Here is a 12773-nt window from a genome sequence, read left to right on the forward strand (position 1 = left end):
ACCGTTAGGCCTGCTTGGGTGGCTCGTCTTTGCAGGATGCCCACTAGATGATTCTACTGTTATGAAAACTGCTTTCTTTCACACTAGTTTCTGACAGACAAACTCTAATAAACAGACCTATGGACAAGACTGAGTTGACTCCAAACCGCTCTGGACAGCAGGCTTGATTAGGCTTTGAAATATAACCCAAAAGGTTTGAATTGACTTTTGGGAGTGGGCATAATAGAATTGTGCTGAACCTAAGCTATAAGGCTATGTGATTGATTTTCAATTCCTCAAATACCAACAGAATACATGATAGCTCAAGGACTCAGAAGTGACTCAGAACATGACAAGTTGTGCAGTGGGATGGACAAAAGAAAAGACTAAGTCTTTTTTCAAAAGGAAAAAAGAAACTCCCCATGCTGTAAAGCTGCATTTATCTGTTAAAAAGAAATCAGGTGAATTATTTCTTAGATATTATGATTAAGAGATAGAGTATAAAAAGGAAGAGCCAGAGAAAACAAGAGGCAAATAAGATAAGAGTGAGGAAGGACTAAATAATTATAAATGTCAAAGGACTTAATCAGATTTTTTTTGTTTTCATAGGACATGGGAAAAGAGAGCAGCAAGATAACGGAAAAGGAGAAATGCTTCTCTCTGCTGCCAACAAACTATTTATACCTATCCACGGGCAGAGAGGTTATTTTGGGGTTTGACTACCACCAAGGATTGGCACACTGCCTCTTTAACAGCTCCTTTCCAACACCACACAGAACCTTTTCTTTCGCACATGTGCATTACACACCTTGTGCTCATGACCACAGTGCATCTCGCACCCTGCTATACCCAAGGATCATCACTCCAAACAGTAGCCAGTGCTGATCACTGCACACTGAAGGACTCTAGCTAACTGGTCAGACTGCATTAGCTCCAAGGCACAGGACACATGCTTTTCCCTCAGTAAGCAACGGCACACAGAGCAACACTATATACATTGTGCTCTGCGAATGAGCTCCAGCCCTGACCACACTTCCTTGTGCCTAGATTTAGGCACAACTTCCATATTCAAATTGGCCATGCCTCCTTAGTCTCTCATTTCTAATACAGCAAGCCAAAAGGTGCAACTGACGTACCATAGCCATCGTCTTCCAGCATGATAGGATGCCTCTTTTATGTTCCTCTAAAGCAAACAAGGCTTCATGCATACATCAGCTGTACACAGCTAAAAATCTCATTTACCATTTCCAGGAAGGGCTTTGTTCACATTCTGGAAGTCCATGAATTGCACATTCCTCTGGCATAACCTACGCTTCAGGGATTTTCCTGGTGCATATATATGGCTTAGACCTTTTTTAATAACAATAATAATAATAAAAATAAAAATAAATCACCCCAGTTCCAGTGTGTTCATCAGAGTGTAGATAAACTGGTACACTACAGCAATAAACTGCCTCTGTAGAAATGTTCCCTTTTATCCATAAGATTAATCATCATCACCTAAAGTACCTTTATAACATAAAAATGTATAATTATATTCATATTCAGCTGAGCTGTAACACTGATATACTATAGTTTGAATGCTGTACCATTTGGTATGGTTCTCTATTCATTCTTCTGTAGCTGTGAACTTTCTTGTAAGCAAACCCATTGCTCTCTGAGGTTTTGCAGTTTCCAGTCAGGAGCTGTTGGCTGAGTCTGGTCTTATATTTAGACAATAAGCTCTCTGGAGACCCTATAAGATATTTCTCCAGCCTTAGACAAAAATCAGGTCCCGGCCTTATATAAAAGCATGTGGTTATTGCAATGATAGCACAGTAATAATCCTAATGACTAGTGAATAAAATTTTGTTCATGAGAATTTTTGCTGAAAGCAACTTAATGAATGCTAGCACAAGTGAATATTCCCAAGAATGTGCTCTGAAATGCCTCTGTGGCCATTTTGAGGAGCTCTTTTTATTACTCACATAATGTATTTGGTTAGGAATTTAAAAGCTTGTCTTGTTGCAGAACCTGTTTATAAGGTCCATCCTACCAAGAAACAACTAGATACATTTTCTGTGCCACGTAATTTGTTCACAGGTGAGCAGGGGTTGCCAGATGTGATGGCTTCGTAAATAACCCTCAGAAAACCAACATGCATTTGTAAAAACTACTTGAATAAGAGTAGGGGAGGGAAAAAAAAAGTCATAAAATTAGAAAGATGGAAGCTTTTTTCAAGATAATTCGACAGAGTGGAAGGAGATATATTTTAGCAAAGCTTCCCTTCCTTCTGGTTCATTCTACTTCACTTTAGGCATCAGTACAGAATGCAACATTAAAAAAAAAAGTCATCATCAATCCAAGGGAGAGAAAAGATTTCCAGGGTTATAACCAGTCATAATGAAACATATTTTTCTTCTGCACCATCAGGATGGAAAAAAAAAATCATTCTGACTCAAAAACTTAACAATGGCAATAGAGGCAAACACTAGCATAAAACCAAATATAATTGGATTGTTAAGTGCTAGAAATGAGGAAAATGTATTTCATGAAAATTCACAGGGGTTTTCTCCACTTTGGTTGACAGTAGAAAAAAAAAAGGGGGTGTGGGGCATTTTTTTTCAGTTCAAAAACAGACCAGGTGCTGGCAATGTTACTGCACAAAAACATTCCCTGGTCATCACAAACAGGTGTTGGCTTCATTTTTCCATCAGAGGCATTTGTTTGATTTTCTCACAAAAAGCAGAAGTCCATAATAGTCTCCATCCTGTCCTCTGACACTTGCATAGTTATGTTACAATGGTCTCAGAAACAAGTTCCTGCTTCAAAAGAATGCAATGAACTCTTGTTTTGCTTTTGTACAACACAGTGGCTATCATTAAGCCAATGAAAATGGAATGGAAAGCTACTATTTGAAGAAAACCTCTAATTTGAATGCAGTATGGGACAGGGTGCATGTCTAACTTGGTGGTGACACAGACATCCCCTTTGAAATATATAATAAGACAAGCCTCGCTTTCAGCTTCCCCAAGATAGACACCTTGCAATATATTTCCTGACACCGGTGTTCTGGGCCGTATCATTTCTCTCATTAGTCTCCTTAAACATCACCTGGCCATGCAGAGAAATCATTCTGCACAGAAGCGTAACGAGCTATGTGCTGCACACTGGAAGAAGAGATGAGTGCTACGCTGGGGAAGGCCAATTCCGCAGCATCTATCATCCCTCCTCAAATCAGCGCTTTTAAGTTTTGCAGCTGTCAGAAGGCGACACGCTCACACGCACGATGTACCACGACTTTCCTCACAGGAGGTAAGGGTCCTGCAGGGGGAGGAGATGTCTCCAGCTCTTCTTCTCCTAAACTGGAATTGTGTTTTCATCTACAAGACCAACACACCGGCTGACCTTTTCGCTCTATGGATCCAGAGGACCCCTGGGTTATGCTTTTGGTAGAGAGATTGAGTCACGCAACTTCTCTGCAAGTCAAAAATTACTTAAGGACAACTACTAAATGTGTATCTGTTGGAATTTTTTGTTCACCACACTGATTTGTGTTTTTTACAAACCACACACAAATTTTGCAGGACTCTGATAGTTCATTTCCCAATTTTAACTTCAAAAAGAGCCCAGAACTATAAAAATCAACTTGAAAATTAATCAAGGAATCAAACTAGATGACACAGAATCATAGAATCATAGAATCAACCAGGTTGGAAGAGACCTCCAAGATCATCCAGTCCAACCTATCCCCCAGCCCTATCCAATCAACTAGACCATGGCACTAAGTGCCTCATCCAGTCTTTTCTTGAAGACCCCCAGGGACGGTGCCTCCACCACCTCCCTGGGCAGCCCATTCCAATGGGAAATCACTCTCTCTGTGAAGAACTTCTTCCTAATATCCAGCCTATACCTACCCTGGCACAACTTGAGATTGTGTCCCCTTGTTCTATTGCTGGTTACCTGGGAGAAGAGGCCACCCCCCACCTGGCTACAATGCCCTTGATTGGTATTCTGTAAAGCACTTGTTGAGGTGCAAAAGTCATACAAATGTGATGCTGCTGATAGAATACCAGTCACAATAAACTGTGCAGACCCTCTTAGCCTTTCTCCATGCTCTAATGGCATCTTTTTAAAAAAAAAAGCAGAAGCTAAGCTTCATAATCCTTATCTAACAGGTAGAAAACTCACATTTCAGTTTCCCACAAACTTATACAAACACTGCTGTATTAGTTTATATGCAGGTCATTTTCTGCAAGTTTGATTTAGCAACCATATTTTTAAGTGAGACAAAGCTGTGTCACCTTGCATTTGTCAGTAAAGCACTGCAGTAGGCACCCAGAAACCTTCCACAAAGCAGCAGCAAACACAGTTCCAAGCTGCCAGACTGCTCTGAAAGGATCAAATCTGTCTCTAGCATTTGCAGGTTTCATTCAGGTTTTCAGTGAAATCATCAAAAAAAGCCAGTCTCTCTGCTAATATGTCCAGTTCCAAAACATTTCAGAGAGGTCATCCTTTTGCCTTTTGCTTGAACCCAGAAGTTGGATTTAACTGGCAGGACATTGCTGGCAGCCCTCAAGTTTGCATGTGTGAAGGTTGAGGGCTCCCACAGGTGATGCTCAGCTCTAGAGGGACCTGGATTCTGCTAAACTGCAGGGTACAGCCACTGTGAGAGAGTGGCTGGGAGGCACTCCCAGCAAAAATTCTTTTGTTTGCATCTGTTAACACCAACTGGCAAAACCACTGTAATGTTTCTATTGTAAATGGGCTGAAAGACTGGGGGCAGGGATGTCTTGCAAAGCAATGTAACTTACATTAAAAACCTGAGTAAATTTAAGGGAAATGATAAAATTTCATTGAGTACCCACTTGGAAAGCAGAGCAGCTTTTTGACAGCCAGATCTGATCCTAATATTTGTAGCAAGACCCCAGGCTGAGATGATCTGGTATAACTGGTATACTGTCATGTATTACCATCACTAAACTCCCGTGCAAGCTTCTATCAGCAGTTCACAACAACGAGGGAGCACGAGGAGCATGCAGTGACATTGCATTTGACATCAGAAGCCACAGCAATGCCTTTGGTTTCTACTTGAGAGAAAAAAAGAAGTGTCCCTACACCTATGTTGCAAAAATGCCACATGACATGCTGAGCAGGCCCAGAAGGGACAGGTAAGTCCATACATCAATGGAAACACCTCAGCATGGAAAGTATTATACATGATAACAAAACATATCTTCTGTATGTTTTTATATATATATACACACACACCCCTTTTTAAAAGACAGAAAAGCAAGAGTAAGTGTACATTCAAGAATGCCATGGCTTTCATTGGCTGGATTTGACACTAAATCCACAGAGAGGCACTATGAATTGCTGGTAGAAGCACTGACCTCCTCAGAAGATGGAATGCTTGTCCTGGAGTCAGGTATACCCCAAAATTCCTCTCCCTCTGTGGTTTGAATGGGAGAGGAAAAGGTGCAAAAAGACCTGTTTTCCATCCCCTGCCCTGCAGGCGTGAAGGGGGGGAGCACAAAGGGTGCCCCATGCAGGTGCCCGTGCAGGAATCGGGCTGGGGATTGGCCGTGGTCTTCACACCCAGGCAGAGGTAACTCAGCTCTTTGTCTAGGAAGAGTATAAATATTGGGGGACTTCCCGCCTTGGGGTTCCTGCCTTAGAGTTCTCCCCCTCGCCTGCATAGATTCTGCAAGAAAGAGTCCCCTGGTGCTCCAACAGACAAGCTGATGCGATCCACCCATGGGTCCTGAGGGAACTGGCAGATGAAGTTGCTAAACCACTGTCCATCATATCTGAAATGTCATGGCAGACTGGTGAAGTTCCTGCTGGCTGGAAAAGGGCAAACATAATGCCCATCTTCAAGGGAAAAAGGGATGATCCTGGGAACTACAGACCAGTCAGTCTCACCTCTGTGCCTGGCAAGAGCATGAAGATCCTCCTGAAGGCTCTGCTAAGGCAATTGAAAAAAACAAAGCAGAGATGATTGGTGGTAACCAGCAATGGCTTCACCAAGGGCAAATCATGCCTGACAAACTTGGTGGCTTTTTATGATGGAAGTCATAGCAACAGTGGACAAGGGAAGGGCAACTGACATCATCTACCTGGACCTGAGATATCCTGGTCACCAAACTGGAAAAACACAGACTAGATGTGTGGAGCACTGCTGGATAAGGAATTGGCTGGATGGTTGCACACAGAGGGTGGTGATCAAGGGCACAGTGTCCACCTGGAGACCAGTGACAAGTGGCGTCCCTCAGGGGTCAGTGCTGGGACCAGTGCTGTTTAACATCTTTGTCAGTGATATGCACACAGGAATCAAGTGCACCCTCAGCAAGGCTACAGATGACACCAAGCTGTGTGGCACAGTCAACTTGGTAGAGGGCAGGGATTCCATCCAGAGGGACCTGGACAGGCTGCAGAGTTGGGCCCAGGCCAACCTCATGAAATTCAACAAGGCCAAGTGTAAGGTCCTGCACCTGGGTCAATGCAATCCCAAGCACAAATACAGGCTGAGTGGTGAATGGCTGAGAGCAGCCCTGAGGAAAAGGACCTGGGGCTCAACATGAACCAGCAGTGTGAGTACAGCCCAGACAGCAGTGGTATGTTGGGCTGCATCAAGAGAAGTGTGGCCAGCAGGGCCAGGGAGGGGATTCTCCCCTTTTACTCTGCTCTCGTCAGACCCCACCTGGAGCACTGTGTGCAGTTCTGGAGCCTCCAACACAAGAAGGACATGGAACTGTTGGAGTGAGTCCAGAGGAGGACCACGAAGATGCTCAGAGGGCTGGAGCAGCTCTGCTATGAGGACAGGCTACAAGAGTTGGGGCTCTTCAGCCTGGAGAAGAGAAGGCTTCAAGGAAACCTTAAAGTGCCCTTCCAGTACCTGAAGGGGACTTACAGGAAGGCTGAGGAGGGACTATTGACAAGGTCTTGTCATAACAGAACAAGGGGTAATGGTTTTACACTGGAAGAGGGGAGATTCAAACTAGATGTTAGGAAAGGGTTCCTTACAGTGAGGGTGTTGAGACACTGGAACAGGTTGCCCAGGGAGGTTGTGGCTGATCCCTCCCTGGAGGTGCTCAAGGCCAGGCTGGATGAGGCCTTGAATGACCTGTTCTAGTGGGAGGTGTTCCTGCCTATGGCAGGGGGTTGGAAGTGGATGATGTTTGAGGTCCCTTCCAACCTAAACCTTTCTATGATTCTATCTCAGAAGACCCTTTAAAACCTAGGATGAAACAGAGTTACACAGTCTCAGAGCTTAAGGCAAAAGCACCATCACATGAGGGAAAAAGGCTTGGAAGGAACTCAGTAAGTTATTTACTCCATCCCTTTGCTACGAGGCAGCATCAACCAAACCAACACCGACAGCTGTTTGTCTAACCTGTTCTTAAAATCCCAGCCAAACTTCCTGCAGATTCCTCAGGCAGTCCACCCCAACACTGAACCATTTTTGCAACTGGAGGGGTTTCCCCTCCTCCAGTGAGTCCCTGCAGACATTGCTGATTGCTAGATTTTATCCATCTACGCCTGTAATATTTGAGGCATTTCCAGACCTGAGCACATTCCACAACATGCACTTCTAGGTGTCCCTCTCTGTACATGATGTCTATGCAATTTCAGTAACAAAGCATGCTAGTAACAGAAAAATCATGCTGCTGAAAAATGCTAACCTGTTTTCATGTGGTAGTGCCTCCATTCATGAGGTAAGGGAGAAGAGTGCTCAAGTACTGCTGGTTTCTTCCTCAAAATCCTGCACTTTTCTGACCTTCAGAATGCTGAATTAAAGTAAGAGCATCGGTAAACTACAGAGGCAGGGGTATGCTTAATTCATCCTGAAAATAAAGCTGAGGGAATTCTTAAACCCAGCCTTTTTAGGGACCCATCTCCCTTCAGCTTTCACTGCTGACAGTGTCACTAGAGGGCTCACATCTTGAAAGACAACAGCCTCCTGCTTGAGATCATCCCATACAGGCCAGCAATGAAAACAAATTTGAATTTCAGACCTAATTGCTAGTGAATGGAGAATGAGCCAACAACTGTCCCTACCTGAGACAAGCTTAACAGTGCTCTGTATGGTTCTTGTAGAAAGAGATTGTTTTTAACCTTAAGTGTGTGGATCTGTTGACTGTGAACTACACAGATCCCAGCCAGAGGCCTAACCTTGCTGTAGTGACACGTAGGATCAAAAGATACTATAATTATGAGAGGGACAAAAAGAAGTCACATGCCTGCTTGTTTCATTAATTATGTGGGCCCACAGAGAAACCTATGGCTCACAAACAGAGCTGGAAACCCTCCAGTAGCTCAGTATAAAACCAAGGGATTGCCTGCAGCCTGGTCCATTCTCGCCCTAATGACCAGACTGTTGTCTCTGAGTCTGGGAAGTTTCCTTCCAGAGGTGGTGGAGTCACTGTCCTTGGAGGTATTCAAGCAAAGCCTGGATGAGGCACTTAGTGCCATGGTCTAGTTGACTGGATAGGGCTGGGTGCTAGGTTGGACTGGATGATCTTGGAGGTCTCTTCCAACCTGGTTGATTCCATGATTCTATTCTATGCTTCTCCATAAAATTCAGCCCAATAGCAAACAATTGGTGGGAGTCGGTTGGCATCTCTTCCACGCTGAGCTGGCAGCCCCAGCAGCACAACAGCAGAACCACCACAGCTCCTTCCATCACATGCACACATGGGGAAGGCTAGAAAATCTCATTCACACTTCCCAATCCCTGCATCATCATGAGAAAGAGAAACAGGTAGCAAGTAATAGTGGACTGTATCCTCCTTCCAAAACATTTAGGATAACTACACTCTAATAATGACTCCTAACATCGTAAGAGTACAAACAATACATATTGAACTTGTGTGTGCACTACATGAGCTTCTCCTGCCCCACGTTTTGGTGCCTGGAGGTAAAGGAGTAAGGTTATAAGAATACACAGTGGAAGAATACAACAAGAGAAGAAATATTTGGGTGCTGGAGGAGGACAGCTTGGGCTGCTCCCATGTACACCAGTGTGTAGAACTGGCACTGACTCCCAAACAGACTGTGATCTGACCAGCTTGCTGCACACCAAATGCACACATCCTCCCCCAAAGCTTATCTGGTGTCTCAGTAAACCATCAAACAGGCCCACCCTCTATACTGTTTAAATGAGGAAGGGAGGATGCTAAGTGTCTGACACACAGAAGCTTGACCCTCTGCTGACTCAAACTACTGACTAAAGGCTGCTGTTGCAGGCAAGCCTTTGTTCCTTTTCTGTTTTCCACAGAGCTTAATTGTATTTGCTTAAATTTAATTTCTGATTAATAATCACTTCTGGTTTTAACATTTGTCTGACATTCAAGAAAATGCATGGGAATCTCATTACTGCCCTTTATCCTTTGTCCTTCCTGCCCCATATACTCTCTTTAACATGCTTGCAAAGCCCCACCACTCAGTTTAAGAGCCATCAGGATGCCTTTGGACCATTCTGGGAATTTACTGTTCACATCCTGTCCTTTCTCATCTCTCCCCATAGTTTGGTTAAGATCCCCTCTTTCTGCATCACATTACATATAGATGGCATGCACACACTTTGAGGGAAGGACCACCAGTTACTTGGGTTTGTGATGGCCTTGAGTTAAAGTAATATTTTAGTTACCCAGAAATACTGGATTAATTATGGCTGTGAGGCGTAAATGACATGTACTGTCGGGAAAAAATGTACAGCTAATGTTTGTCATGTTCTTTATTATCAACAGTATGGAAAAAAAACACTTGTCTTTTCTGTTTCTTCTCTGAGCAACAGCTCTCCACTGCTGGCAGGCAATCCTGATGCTGGCTTATCCATTCATCATCACACCTGCAACCTACATAGGATTTATCCTGGATCTTCAGCTATATTAAAACGGCTTTTACCTATAGTACATAAATCGCCTCGACATCTGACTCTCTGCTTGTGTGCATGAAGGGCTAGAGGTTTCTGCTGCAGTGGGCGAAAGCAGCACTGGGAAGGAAAGGATTATTTTCAGCTACCCAGTGACCAATAACAAATTGTGTTATCCTCTGCAGTTTCACGGGTGCTGGGCTCAGTTATGGTTTTTATCCAATAGATGGCTCCTTGGTAGCAGGAAGGATTCTCCCCCTGCTCTCCTTTCTTTTGCAGAGTTTCCATTTGACTTTCTAATATTTACACAGCTATTATCTTGCAAATATAGGCGTTTTGTGCACACTGATAAACACACAAGAGAAGCACGTGTGTGAATTAAACAAAAGAAAAATTAGATGGCATTTTCCGTATTTCATGCCACTTTGTCCTCTGTCGGTACAGGGACGCATGAAAAATGATAGGCAGGCAGCCCTGCAGTCTGAGATGCTGCCTAAAGTCAAACTGAAAGAAAAAAATACAACTTCAGAAACACATGAATATTAACAGCATGCCAGAATACCAGCTGTCTTTCTCCCTGAAAACAGGGGCACATCTTCCATATCTTACATATCCCTGACTGAGCAATACTTAGGCAACTTACAGGCATCATTACTCCTCTGTCAATGAAAGATTTTTCACAAGAAAAAAAAAAGAAATTAAAAAATCCTGTGTGTAATTATTTGTATAATGAACCAGGAGAGCTCTGTGTAATTGGCAGGGTGCAAGTTAACATCATTATGAGTAATGCTGCCATTTCTGAGCTGGGGAAAGTGAATACGCTTTTGTTGTTCTCTAGGAAAAAAAAACAACCCATAATCAGAATAATAATAGCAAAACCAGAGACATTAATTACTTTCAGACAAATCATGATTATCCCATATGCATGCTTGTGGCTTCTCTAAATCAGCAGACCAGTGCCCAGGCATTTCTATCCTGAGATCCTTCTTGTATCTCACTCAGATTTTGTCAAGATTTTGTCAAACACCTGGCAGCAACCCTACTTAGGAGACTGTGACCTTCCCGTTAGACCACTCAATAAAGTGAAAAGTGAAAACAGAGGATCTCAAAAAAATAATAAACCTCATAGAAGCCAGACCATGGCTTCTATATGAAGCCACTTAATCCTTACAGTGTAACACTCAAATGGGCCACAAATATAAACCCACTACACCAGCTGTTAGCATCTAAAATGGTAACAAACTTTATCCTTGAACTATTAAGCTGGTTTGAGAAGTGGAGGAAAGCACCAGCTTATCACAAATGTACATATAAAAATATAGCATCATATCATTACCACAATTACAGCCATAGTAACTGCCAAGAAAAAGAAATTTAATGCTTTGTCCCTGTTCAAAGCTGAGCACAATCCTTTGCTTTTCAGTGCTCCAAAAGTGCTTGTCTCATTCCCTACCTCAAATCGTGCAAAATTTGAACCAGCTTGCACTTTGCTCACTAATAAAAACTTGACTAGCATGCCTGATGGCAGGCTGTTACACTCTCCCTTTACTCCCAAGCAGAGAAACAGCACATGTAACAGCTAGCCTCATGCTCTGCTGACCCCTCAGCTGGTGTAATGGCCCTTTGCCTGCCCAAAAACCAGATGTGGTATTTCTCTCAAACTGTGCAAGGAGCAGATTTAAGCCCTGACCAGTCCCAATAATGGTGAAACATAAATGCTCCATCCATCCCCCTGTCTCTCTCTAGGGATGCTACAGGCAGCAGAACTTAACCCAGACACAAAGCGAAGCCTGCAGACTTACCTCCTCCTCCCTATTTTAAGGGTCCAGGTTACAAACACCTAAACATCAGAGTTCATAACTGAAACACTAACAACAATTTTCACTGTGGAGCAGTTTAAAACAGGCAGCAGTGATATTCATTAAGCTGTTAATAATGGATTACGGCACAAAGCAATTTATCAAGTTTCCATTGTAATTAAAATCACTGAATATTTGGACACTTGCACCTAGCTCTCCCTGCTTCTGAAGCTTTACATTTTAATGTGAATTATGGCTCACTCTCCCCAGAGACCTACTAAAAAGCCTATTTTAATTGGTATGTTTTTAATTGAGATTACATTATTAAAAAGTGTACATTTCTGTTGAAGAGAGAAAGGAGGTGCTCAACTCCCTCCAGTCTCTCCTAGACACAGCTTGCTTATCCCAGTGGGAGGGAAAGATGAAGGGTAGTCGCTGTGAAGAAAGCGGAGAAAGCCCTGCACAGTCACAGGCTGTGAAGCCAGAGCAAGGCTGCCATTGACTGCTGTGGGTGCAGGATTCCCTAGGCAGATTTTCAGGGAGAGAGAGGAATCACTGCAAGCATTCAGGCTGCTCTTTAGCAAAAGGCAGACGGAGGAACACCACACAGTGATTCCTGCCTCGCAGCCAGCTGACATCAAGGGCACATTTTAGAAAGCCTGTCCTCAAGGGTTCCAGTGACAGACAATCTGTCGTTTTCCATAATAAGAAACTCTAATGTTAAATTATCCTCAAAATCCAGATAGAGTCATGAGCACATTTTGTCTAGCAAAGACCTCCAGATCCGGGAAGGGAGAGGCAGCCTTTGGAGCAGCTCAGGCATGGTGGCAAAAAGAGTACTGCCCCAGCCAAAACCAGCTGGTGACCTTTGTGCATTGATATGGCCAGTCTGACCTGCCACCAGGTTCAAAAGAAAAGCAACTTCATGCGCTTGGTATCCAAATACTGGCCACATAAATAGCCTCCAGTTGGCAAGACAGGCTGTCAATGTCACTTACAGATAGGAGTATGGATCTACTAAGTCAAACAGATGTAAGAGAAAAGGGAGAAATAATCAAAGGAGTGCAAAGTAGATACCAACAGTTGAGACAGATCAAGGGAAAAGCCTCCAGAGATCAAAACATGCTAACAGATGGACA

General features: G+C 43.4%; 1 protein-coding gene across 4 annotated transcripts in view; it reads right to left on the reverse strand.

Moving 5' to 3' along the window:
* TBXAS1 (thromboxane A synthase 1) overlaps positions 1 to 12773 on the reverse strand; it is a 278058-nt gene that overhangs the window by 84507 nt on the left and 180778 nt on the right. The gene's annotated exons all lie outside the window — the stretch shown is intronic.

Source organism: Pogoniulus pusillus, chromosome 15 (assembly GCF_015220805.1).
Source record: "Pogoniulus pusillus isolate bPogPus1 chromosome 15, bPogPus1.pri, whole genome shotgun sequence".
Classification (NCBI taxonomy): Eukaryota; Metazoa; Chordata; class Aves; order Piciformes; family Lybiidae; genus Pogoniulus; species Pogoniulus pusillus.